At 32.7% G+C, this 13,117-nt stretch overlaps 1 pseudogene; it reads right to left on the bottom strand.

Moving 5' to 3' along the window:
• LOC149160635 (putative leucine-rich repeat receptor-like protein kinase IMK3) overlaps positions 1-12,887 on the bottom strand; it is a 34,805-nt pseudogene extending 21,918 nt beyond the window's left edge.
• Positions 12,888-13,117: the final 230 nt, after the last annotated feature.

Below are 13,117 nucleotides of genomic sequence, written 5' to 3' on the forward strand. Positions count from 1 at the left end.
GTTCAGAACAATCCTCTATTTGACTTCGAAACAGGATACTATCAGCAGCAACCAAGTCATCTTGTCAGTAAAGTTGAGGTTGATTTAGATCAAGTGCTCATTTTAGAAGCAAATTTGCATACAGGTGTGGAAATTCAACGTTCACTTCCCAAGCCAATCATCAGTCCTTGGAAAGAGCTTGTGCATAACAAGCACAGAATTGGCCTTGGGTATGACAAGGATGTGTCCTTTCATATTCCATATTACTCAAAGCCCATCCAGTTCCATAGTGCTGGGTTTATTCATCACAGTTCACCTTCAGTTGTTCCAGGTTCTGGTCCTCTTCCACAGCAGCCACAACAGATTGTTAAATGTCAACATTGTGACAGAGTTGGCCATATGAAAGATCATTGTTTTGATCTTCATCCATGTGAGCACTATCATAAAACCACTCATTCTTCAAATAGACGCTTCAAAAACAAGCATCCTGCAAGAACAAAAATTCATCTTGGATGGATCGCTTCTTGGCATTGGGCTTCAACAACCAAGAAGATATTTCGGTCATATGTCACAACTTGTTCTAGAGTATTGAACAGTCTTGCAGTTGACTTTTATCCATCTTCTCACCTTGTCTCTGACGAGGGGGAGTGATGGTCATATACAAGCTTCAAAGCCATATCAAGCAAGCATGAGCCACAACTTTCCATACCATATTCAGAGTTGTAGCCAGAGACAGAGATTCCCTTAATCATACCTTTGGTTGGTGGCTAGCCTTAAACCATCTATGTGGGGTTGAGACCTCCCTTTTCAGGTTGAGCTTCTCCCTCTTCAAATAATTGGGGACACTTCCTCCAGCGTAAGACTTCAGTTTCTTGCCATTTCTGGAAGAGTTTCAGGAATTGCATTAAGCATTCTAGAGTTGGTGGTCATCCTTAAACCACCGCGGTTTGTAGACCTCCCTTCTTCCAAGTTGAAGGTCTCCCTCTCCAAAGCATTAGGGACACTTCCTCTAGTAGAACACTTCAGCTCTAAGTTGCATGAAGCGTGAAAATGGTTCGAAGTTTCCGAAACGGGTATGTTTAGAAACGTCATCTCCAAAAAAAGGAAACATTGGTTGAAATGTCATATATATATAAGTGAATAACATAATATTTTGCAAGAAAAAAGGTAATAAGACCCATAGATGAAAATCTAGAAGGAAAACCAAGTCTGTATTGACTCTCATATATGATTACATTATGGTCGTGTTTCGAAGCTTCAAGTACGGGTATGTCTCAAAACGTCGGGTCCCTAGAAGTTTTGTGCAACATAGCTTCAACTTCTTGCCAGATTTGGAAGAGTTCCAGGAACTCCACTAAGTGTTCCAATGTTGGTTGTCATCTTTAAACCATCACCTTATACCAACATTTCAGAGAGCACATTCAGCGTAATGTTGCCATACATTTTTGCACATTTTGTATTACAGCGCTCTTCTTGGACTCATACATAACCCTTCAGATTAAGGGGGGAAATGTTGGACACGTAATCCTCTAAGGGTTGGTGTGGAAGTTAAACAGTTAAGGGGAGTCCAAGAGACCACTTGGAATGTGAAATCAAGTGTCACTAGACTTGTATAAATATGTATCATTGTGAATAATAATGCATTCAAGGCTGATCCTTCATATCTTTTGTCTTCGCCACTGTAAGACTTCAAAATATTTTTCGTGACACATTAATATTGATATGTGGCTGTTAGATGAATTTACATCAAATATTCCTCAATCTCCAAATCTCCTAATAAAATCTCCAAATCTAAAAATTAAATCTCCAAATCTTGGTTCTATCTCGAGAAAAAACCTTATTCAATGTCCATTATTTACATCAAATATTCCTCAATCTCCAAATCTCCAAATAAAATCTCCAAATCTAAAAATTAAATCTCCAAATATTGGTTCTATCTAGAGAAAAAACCTTATTTAGTGTCCATTATATCAGTTTCGCTAAATGAATTTAACTCGCAAGAAATCTAGGTTTTTCTTACCAGTCCAAGAAACCAGGCGTTCTTATCCAAATCTTGATTGTGTTAGGGTGTTCTTAATCCAAGTGCCTAATACGTCCAATCTGGCATAGAATGGCATAACGTGGAGAAGATAGGTAATTCATAGTTCTTTTTTAATTATCAATCTTAAATATTAAGGGAAGTTGGTAGCTAAAATAATGTGAAATCTGGGCTATTTGTTGGAAAGCTACAAGGATAAATGTAGTTCATGATAGATGCCAACCAACATACCCACTAAGTTAGTAAAACCATCCTGCATCTTGTTTCCAGATTACTTTTCTTTTCCGATTGTTGTTTTGGAAAACTATTATGCAGAGCAAAAGTGAATATTAAAAGTCACATAAAAAGTGCTTTAAAGGTAAAATAGTCAAAAAAAAAAAAAAAAAAAAAGAAAGAAAAGAAAAAAAAGAAAAAAAAGAAAGAAGAAAAATTTCAAAAAATTCTTTGATAGGTAGGGTCCCCATCAAATTTAACCCCTAATAATATGTATTGTGTGGTAATATGTATTGCGTAGTATGGTATTTTTTTTTAGCTTTACCAGAAGTATTGCTTGTTGTTCGCGCACACTCTATCTGGGTTGAAAACAAGCCCTATCAAAACCAAACACAGCATTAAATATACATTGGTTAGAAACGCATGGATCCTAAGTTTGATATATGATTTCTCCAGCAAAGGATTTTTCTTACATTGGTGCAAATCTGCGCTCATTGTTTACCTGAATGTCATCGCTGAAGCAACAGTACCATGGCTATATAGACTGAAAAGCCATTTTGAAAGTGCTTGAATCAAAAGGAGCACACGCAAATATAGAGTTATGCGGTACCACAGAGGACATCGTATTTTCGTCGACCCATAAACGAGTTTATACAAAAGTAAGAACATTTCATGTTACATACCTTGGAGTCTAGAGTTCTTTGATACTTTCTTTAGGAAGAATACCAATTATGGAAACCTGCACTTTTTAACAAAGCAACTATGCCATACAACAGAAATCACCAAAAGTCAATACTGATGTAGTAACTCTCAAAACACAGATCTAAACTTATAGATGTGTTATTCATTGAGGAGTAATTGTTTTTCTTTAATCATTTTTTGATACCAAAAGAATTGGTAAAAAGTTGGAGACTGCATTGTCTCTATACACCTAAGCTTCATGCAACGTCTCACTGATATGCTAGGGGATCAACTTTTCCATGATGGATGGATGGTTAATTCCGGAAGTGAAAACTTTTTGAATACTTTCTCATAAATTGTAGATAATAAATTGGTGAATTATTTTAATCAAGTAGTCTATGTAATGAGTTAACCTCAACCTCAGCTCAAATTATAATATTACCATAAAAAATATTCCATAAAAAATGCACATTCTTGTTTATGACTTTAACCCTAACCTTGGAAATTGAATATACATTTTCCCCATCTTATAGTTTTATAAAGATATTATTTCTAAATTTTTCTAATATTGTGTCTAATATTGCTTCCCCTCATGAGGATTAAAAACATTTCCAAATGTAAATAACATTTTCATTTTGTCACACTTTTTCCCTTATTTTGATCTAATTGGTTTCTTGTTTAACTCATTTAGAGTATTTAGTACAACTACTTAAAGGACATGATTTAATTTTCCAAGATCTGAACATTGGATTTTTTTGCTTGAAGCTTTACTTATTCTACATAATGGTGGTTCAACTTCAAATTTTCCACGAGAAGGGGAGCCTATTTTTCCCTGGTAGTTTATGAATATTTTTCCTTCAAACAATACAGTAGTTTTAGTGGGGCTTAAGAATAATTAGAGGGTCCTAATTTTAGAGAGCAAAGTGTGAATTGCCCATGGAGTTGTTATTCAATTCGTGATTAGTGATATTGATATCTTTTAGTTGCAAGATATTAAATTGTTTTTATACTTAAGTTAGTCATTCATATTATAAAGCTAGGTTATACTAATTTTTTATCACTATGTTGAAGGTAAAGGTGGGGTTGGCATACCATATTATCCAGAAGAATAGCATGTTGTTCAACATAAGATTAAAACCTTATACATGAAATTGTATCATATGGGCCCTATTTTATTTTGAAGGCCATCTCCTAGGCATAGCCAACATTTATGCTCCATATGATGTAGACAAAAGTGTATCCTTATGGGAGTGGTTGTTGGAAAGGATGCCTTAAAAGGCATGTTGGTTGTTTTGTAGTGATCTCAATGATGTCAAAGATTCCAAAAGGAAAAGAGCGGTTGTTGACTACATGCATGTCATGAGGAGAGAAGTCAACTACTTTATTCAAAATAGAATGACACTTGACTTAATCAAAGGTATCCTTCACCTTGGCCCTCATGACACTATGGATGTATCATCCTTCACCTTGGCCGTCATGACACTATGGAGGTATCACAATATATTTTTCAAAATATTTGAGTAAAAGATTGTTATTAGAATGCAAATAAACATGAAAAAATAAATCTTAAAGTTAACAAGCAAGTATTTAAACATAAATACCTTAGTAATCACCATCATAATCATTCATAAACCTGAAATTAAAAACACTTCAATAAATGAAAAATAGTATTAAAATTGAAAAGATGATTTATAAAATGTATCATGAACTTTATCCATCCAAAATTGGCTCAACTATGCATTTTAAAAAAAAATGGCTCATCATGCCTAGGATATATAATCACAGTGTGTGCAAAAACATAGAAAAATGTTATTGAGTATCATAGATACAAAATAGAACCCCATGGCCAAAATGGCACATCATATCGAAAGGTACATAATAGGTCACTCACTACTCCCACTGTGACAACTACCAATTGTATCTCACAAGGAAATGATCATCCTCTTATTCCCAACAAAAGCTCAACTCTTCTTACATATATGAGATATTTGTCTTTATTTGTCTTTCTAGAGACTGCAAAAAAAAAAAAACAAAATTCATATAAGTAAATTCATATAAGTTTTTCCACAATGAATTAATGCACTTACACAATGATAATTTATAACTCAAGTCAAGAGAACTCACCAAGGATGAAAGTATATATCATTTGTGTCTTGCTTTCTTCTGTGGCCTTAAACTATGTGCACTGCTTCCCTACAATAGTTACAAGAATCAAAATGAGAAATGTAATCAATTTCCATAATATATATTCCATTCATGATAGAAAAAAAATAAATTATTAGCAAATGATCCCCTACAATAGTTACAAGAATAAAAACGAGAAATGTAATCAATTTCCATAATATATATTCCATTCATGATAGAAAAAATAAATTATTAGCAAATGATCTCACTGGTAATGGAGATTGACTAGAACTAGGAGTGCTTGGTTGGACAAGACTCTATAAGGAAACAGTTGGTGTAGGGTCAATAGCCAAAACAACACTGGATGAAACAAGGGGATTTGTAGTAAGGGGATTGGTCCAACAATAATGGATGAAACAAGGGGATTTGTATGAGAGGGGATTGGTACAACCATCCTTGATGAAACAAGGGGATTTATAGTGGGGGGGTTGGTGCAATTGCAATGGATGAATGAAGGTGAGTTATAGGAGTGGGCACTGATGTATCTATAGAGGAAGAAACAAGGGGAACGATAGCAGATTCAATTGGGACTTGGAACAACAAAAAGAGAAATCAACACTGGCACTCTTAAAATTTGTCTTCAAATCATTGAATAAATTGCAAAACACCCTACATGGTTAAGTAACAATGGAAGTTCTTGAAAACCCTTAAATTGTATCTATGCACATTGAGTTAACAACTTTGTGTAGTGGTTATAAGAATGCTTATCAGATCATGAATGTGCTTATATTTATCAATGTGTAACACTCAGGAACTCATTATCACAATTTTATCCATCAATGACAAATCTATAACCTCTATATAATTTATTTTTATATAAATAAATTAGACGCTTTTTTCTGTTTTCGTTGTAATTTTTATATCTAAATTATTTAATGAAAAAAGTGATGATTTCTTTAACTTAAATATGTTATGCCAATAAATTAAACAGAGTGCTCCTAACATGATGATTTGAAACGACTTGCCTGGAATAAATTACTGACAAAAGAAAAATTATAAACATGGAAATTTTGTATGGAATCATCTAAAGAGGTGGAGGAATTGTCTGGATAGTTAAAAGTGACTGAATTTGGATAAAAAAAATTAAAAAAATCTTGTAAATTCATTGTTTAAAAACATTTACAACGAAATTGAAAAACATTTACAAAATTTAAATGCATTTACAAGATTTTTTTAAAAACCTTTGAAGTTTAAAAACAATAACTTAAATTTACAAAAATCCTTGTCAAATTTTCTCTAAATATATCCGAAATTTCCAAAAATTTCCGAAAAACTCGTCAGCGTAGTTAGACTACGTGATTCCGTACCATCAAATACAAATACAGTAAACAGAAAATAATTCAAATATAAAATATAAACATGGAAACTCCGTACCATCAAATACAAATACAGTAAACAGAAGATAATTAAAATTATTCCCTCTCAGTAAAATTTATCGCGGCATATGCCGAAATTCCAATGTAAAGAGAACAATATCATGACAAAAAGCACTTTAACAATTTCTTATACGTCTGGGTTTTCATATACATCTGGAGTACATGGTAAAAATAACTAGAAAAATGGGGTCCTTACCAGTCTAAATTCATTATGTTTAAGAAAATTCATGGCGTATAGTTTTGTCCGAGGAATGCTGTAGTATGTAAAATATGTTGTAATATACAAAATATTATTTTAACTAAATAATTGTAAATTTAAAATAATTTATTTGGAATTTGAAAGTGTAAATGGTATAGTAAATTTTTTATAATTTTAAAAATAATATAATTGAGAACTAATATAGAGATGTATTGATTTAATAGTATTGATTTAATAATGAAATTATATATATATATATATATATATATATATATATATATATATATATATATATAAAAAGTATATAAAGTTGGTGATAGGTTGTTTTATTAAGATATTTTTTTATATGAAAGTTATTTGTAATTTGTAAATAAGTAATCTAAAGTTCAAATATCTGATCATATTATCTTTTGATAGATGATATTAGTGACTTTGACATCTTAACCAATAATTAATCTTACTAGTGAGAGATAAACTAACAAACAAAACATATAACCATGAAATAAAAAAGATAGATGAGAAAATTAAAGTTTTATTCAATTTATTTTTAATCATTATAAAAGTTATAAAGATGATGAATAACTTTTTTCTAAATTTTTTAACTTGAACAAAGTAACTCATATATGGTTGTCAATTTGAGTAAAGGAGCCTTCAACCAAAGAATACTAATCCAATAGGTTCGAGAAGATTCTAAGGAGAAAGACATAGTTCACTAATTGATTGAGGATATGGAGCTTGGAAATAAGGATTTCATTCCCTTATGTTGGTTTGGAAGATACAATTAAAAACTATGTTTTTTTTATTAAGTAAATTATCTTTACCAAATTTATTAGAATATTAGATATTTATTTCACAATGTATAATTATAAGGATTTTTAACTATTTAAGAAATATATAAACTCTCATTTTTACATATATTAACTAGGCAGAAGTTTCCTTTAATACACTAAGTTTTGAATTTTACTTTTAAAAATAAATAAAGATTTTTCAATTAAAATATTATAAAATGGTTAAAGGATTTTAGTTTGAGTGGTTTGATGAAAAAATATTTTTAGCAAATGAAATAAATAACAAACCATTACATAATGATTTCATAGAGAAAACACTTCCAATAAAAAACAAAAAACAAAAAAAGACACACAAACTTTAGAACATACCCCATTCATTATTTAGTGACTAAATGGTTATAGTAGGTTATAGAGTGTCTACTCTTTCAACAACATTATTTAGCAACAACATAATACTTGTAAATAAATTTTGTGATCATAGCGATGAGTCAAATCTCACACACTTGTTTTCCTCAATAAACAGGAATTACAAAACCATAAACCATTTATAGATTTATAGTTCCACAAGATAAAAACTACAAGTCTACTACTTAATGTTTGTTTCATGCCAGAAATCTACATTTATTCTAATCCACTACTGAAAAATTATTCCATGGTACTACTTAATATTTATTCTCTACTACAACTTAGTAATCATTATTTTCTCTACTACCTAAATACAAGGTGTATGACCAACATATCACAACATTCTCCCCCTTGTCATACACCTTCTCAAACTATAACATATATTGAATGGAACTTGAGCTAAATTCTAGGGACCATAAGGTCCATATACTCACATCACCACTTGAATTCGCAAGTTCTCATTGATTTTGACAATGCAGTTGCAACATTCCAAAAGTGTCAGATTTATACAATGTCACATTTCTATCATCTACCATGTCCTTTGATGAAATTATATTGGTTATCTATATTTTTTTCCTCACATGATAATTCATTTTCTAGCAAAAGGAACAACATTGTTACCACACATTAAACCAAATAATAACTATATAACCTAGCCTTACTTATGAACATTCTAAACATGATTTCATAAGCCAAATGACCTCCTTAGAGGCATGAGTAATTGCCATGTAATCTAAATTTGTAGTTGATGAAGAAAATTGTTTTTTTTTTTTTTATCCAAATTATTGCCTCACCAAACAATCAAAATAAATACTCACTCATAAATATTTATACCACATATATATCCCAAGCATTGAAGAATGGTATTTAGTACCCTAGATACAAAATAACACGTCATGGAAAAATGGCACACCATGAAAAAGATACATAAAATGCCACTCGTTAATTGCTTCAACCCTCAGAGCTACAAGGTACATCCCCAAGAAAATCAACCACTCCTTACTCCAAAAAAAAAACTCAAATCTTCTTACATATTTAAGTTATTTGTGTTTCTAGAGACCAAAAAAGGAGGGGTGGTAATTTTTAGTGGATATGAACATTGTTAAAATTCCTAGAATTTAGTGGAAGGTATAACTTTTATAAAAAGTATGATTTATATATTAGAAGGCTCATACACAGAATAGTAAACTATAATATAGAAAATAATTAATATTATATATATTAAAAAAATTGAATTTACAAAAGAAAATTTACTTACTCATTCGAAAATAAGTAAATCAAACCAAAATTTAACTTTACCAAAGAAACTGTAAACTATTTAAAAGAAACTTAGTTTTCCATTTACTAATTCATTTAAAAAAAATAACTAAAATTTCCATTTCAGGTTATGAATCATCAATAATTTCTTTTATTTATTTGATTATATATAATTCCACTGAAAATTCAAAAAAGACACTACTAATTGAAGATCAACCTTGTATTTGGTTCACCAATTATAAGATCAATGTATATTGCCACTACCATGGGAAATTTAGTCAACCTATTTGGCTCACCAATATATTTATTTGATTAGATATAATTCCACTGAAAATTCAAAAAAGACACTCTACCCACCAATTATAAGATCAATGTATATTGCCACTACCATGGGAAATTTAGTCAACCTATTTGGCTCACCAATATATTTATTTGATTAGATATAATTCCACTGAAAATTAAAAAAAGACACTCTACCAATTGAAAATCAACCTTGTATTTGGTTCACCAATTATAAGATCAATGTATATTGCCACTACCATGGGAAATTTAGTCAACCTATTTGGCTCACCAATATAATATCGATGTATATGGCAACTACCATGAAAAAGTTTGAATTTTGGAATGAATCTACACAAATGGAAGTCAAGTGATATTAACTTGAGTATGCCTGTGCAATGAACCAATATAGTTTAAAGTAATATACTTCCATTCAAAGGAAGCATGAGGAATATATCTTTTACACTAATTATTGAGAGACAAATGTGGTGGAAATTTAAATTAATAGTTGCAAATGAAATGTAAAAAACAAATGAAATAAATAGAGAAAGATTATACAATGTTTTCATAGAGAAATATCTTTGAAAGAAGAAAAAAATGCACACTTTAAAGCATGCCCAACTCATTATTTAACCACTAAATGGTTATAATGTGATATAGGTTACTTTTCTCTCACCAACATTTTTTAGCAACAACATAAGGATTATGAAGATTTTTTTTTTGACATAATAATCAACTCACACATTTTGTTTTCCTCAAACCCTAGCACTCAATAAATAAGAATTACAAAACCATAAGCCATTTATGGTTTTCTAATTCAACATGATGAAAGCTAGTGCCATTTATTTGGCCAACTAATGCTACTTAATATTCATTTCTTGCTAACAATCTACATTTATTCCCCATCTTTAAACAATTATTCCCTATTACTAATCAACATTTTTTACATGCTACAACTTAGTAATCATTAATTTATCTTCTACAAAAGTACAAGGTGTGTGACACATGTCACAATCTTATCCCATTTTTTATATACCTTGCATGAGGATAAGGGAGAATGGATGAAACTATGAGATAATTTCTAGGGGGACAACGTCCGGATTCACATCAACATTTGAATTTACATGTACACATTGATTTCATCAATGCATATACATTGATGCATATACATTGATTTCATCAATGCATATGAAAAATTCTATAAAGTGCCAACTTTATCTAATATCACATTTCTATCCTATACCATGGACCTCATGAAATGGTATTGGATAGCCATATGATTTTTTCTTTGCACGGAAATTCAAATTCTTAGAAGAAGAAATGCACTTTTACTGGCACATTAAACCACATAACAACTCTATGACCTAGCCCCACTTCTAATGATGTTTTTAAGCCAAATGACCTCCTTATAGACATGAGTAGAAACCATAAAATATACATGTGTATTCAACAAAAAAAAAAACATATTTTATTGCTTGTTGATCCAAATCATTGCTCCACCAAACAATCAAAACACATATATCCCAAACATGGAAGGATGGCATTCGGTACCTTGGATATAAAATTACACCTCATGGGAAAAAGTGGAACATCATGGCTAAGATACATAATAGGTCACTCATTGATTGATTCCGCCCTCATAGCTACTAGGTGCCAAGAAAATTATCCTCCTCCCACTCCTAATAAATATTTAAATATTGCTACATAATGGAGATACCTATCACTTGAGAGATTAAAAAAAGGAAAGAACATTCATATAATATTTTTCCACAATAAATTAACACGCTTACAAAATGATATTTTATAATTCAAGCCAAGAAAACTTACTATAGATGAAGCTAGATGTTGTGAGGTTCTTGCGCCCTCTCGCTTCCTTAACCTCTTTTCAACGTTTTCCTACAACAATTACAATAATCAAAGCATGAAATGTAATAAAAAATCCTAAAATAAATTCCATTCATGATAGATAAATATTTCATCAACACATTATCTCACCTTGGTTAACTTAGGTGATGATGGAGATTGACTAGTAGACTGTGCACTCGACTTGATAAGTTGCTCTGAGGCAACAACTAGTGTAGGCTCATTAGGTATATTGTCATAAAGTGCAGGGTCAACAAGTGCAGCCAAAAGGGATGAAATAATGTGAGTTGTAGTGGGGGAGGTTGGTTCAACCGAAGTGGATGGAAAAAGTGGAGTTGTAGTAGGGATTTCTAGTGCAGCCATAGTGGACGAAACAAGGGGAGTTGTAGTAGGGTGGCTTGGTGCAACCAAATTCGATGAGACAAGGTGAGTTGTTGTAGTAGTGGATGAAGCAAGGGGAGTTGTAGTAGGGGACACTATTGCAACCGCAGTGGGTGAAGCAAGGGGAGTTGTAGTAGGGGAGGTTGGTGCAACCGTAGTGGATGAGACAAGGGAAGTTGTTGCAGGGGGGCTAGTGCAACCATAGTGGATGAAACAAGGGGAGTCATGGTATTGGAGATTCGTGCAACAACATTGGATGGAATAATGTGAGTTGTAGTGGGGGATGTTGGTTGAACAAAAGTGGATGGAACAAAGGGAGTTGTAGTAGGGTTTTCTAGTGTAGCCATAGTGGATGAAACAAGGGGAGTTGTAGTAGGGTGGGTTGGTGCAACTAAAGTGGATGAGACAAGGGGAGTTGTAGTAGGGTGGGCTGGTGCAACGAAAGTCGATGAGACAAGGGGTGTTGTTGTAGCAGTGGATGAAGCAAGGGGAGTTGTAGCCAGGGACACTAATGCATCCACATTGGGTGAAGTAAGGGGAGTTGTAGTGGGGGACACTAATGCATCCATCTTTGAGAATGAAAATGGTTTCATGACTGCATGTGCCTCATCGTCACGGTTGCCATCATAATAGTCTTGTGTGAAAGTGGATGCCACCATGAGCATGAGCTCATCTACGCCATCGTTGCCCATGGCTGTCAGAAAATCGAGTTTGCTTCCCATAATGGCTCTGTCCAGCTCTTCTTCGGGAAACTGTAACATTCCGACCAAATTTTCTTTCCTGTGGGCGATGGTGCATGCGGCTAGAAACGCAGAGCTGAAAAGACGTTGAATCTGCAGAACGACTGAATGGGTCAGGAGTTCAAGTATAGAAACCCTGGAAATCCTATATGTATCTGAAAATATATATTCTATCATAATCGCTAAGAAGTGGAGGGGCTTGATGTTGCAATGGTCCCAATTTGCGAGAGGCATACTTCCCAGACTGTAGATTAGTCCAAAGGGAGAATCAATGTTTGCGTAGAATGACATCTCCACTTGCAAGTGGAGCAGCCCTGATTCATCAACTCTTTTCATAACAAATTTATCAATTTTGATTTTCTTGTTGTGGGGAAGCGAACTTGTGAGTGTCAGGTAGGGGGAATCGGCGAAATCTAGAGAAGAAATGTCCACGTCTGACTGAGATTCCTCCCAAGCCGACGTTGGTGGAAGATTAGAAATCCAATCATAAAATGTTGGAGGCATCGTCCTTTGAACCTGCATGCAGGCATCAGCTCTGTCAGTAAGGCATGCAGTAAGAAATTAGAAATCATTTGAAATCTGTACGTAAATGATCTCGAAATTATAACATAATTTAAATGGTCTATAAGTAATGCAGGCATTATAACTTAATTCGGAAGGTAATGCAGAATTCCGAACCAAATGGAACGCATTGTTCTGTTTTACCGGGATGCCGTTCTTTAGGTTTTGAGTTT

The sequence above is a fragment of the Pinus tabuliformis genome, chromosome 5_2, assembly GCF_031772625.1.
Source record: "Pinus tabuliformis cultivar Carrire ecotype Pingquan chromosome 5_2, CPIR1, whole genome shotgun sequence".
NCBI classification, from domain to species: domain Eukaryota; kingdom Viridiplantae; phylum Streptophyta; class Pinopsida; order Pinales; family Pinaceae; genus Pinus; species Pinus tabuliformis.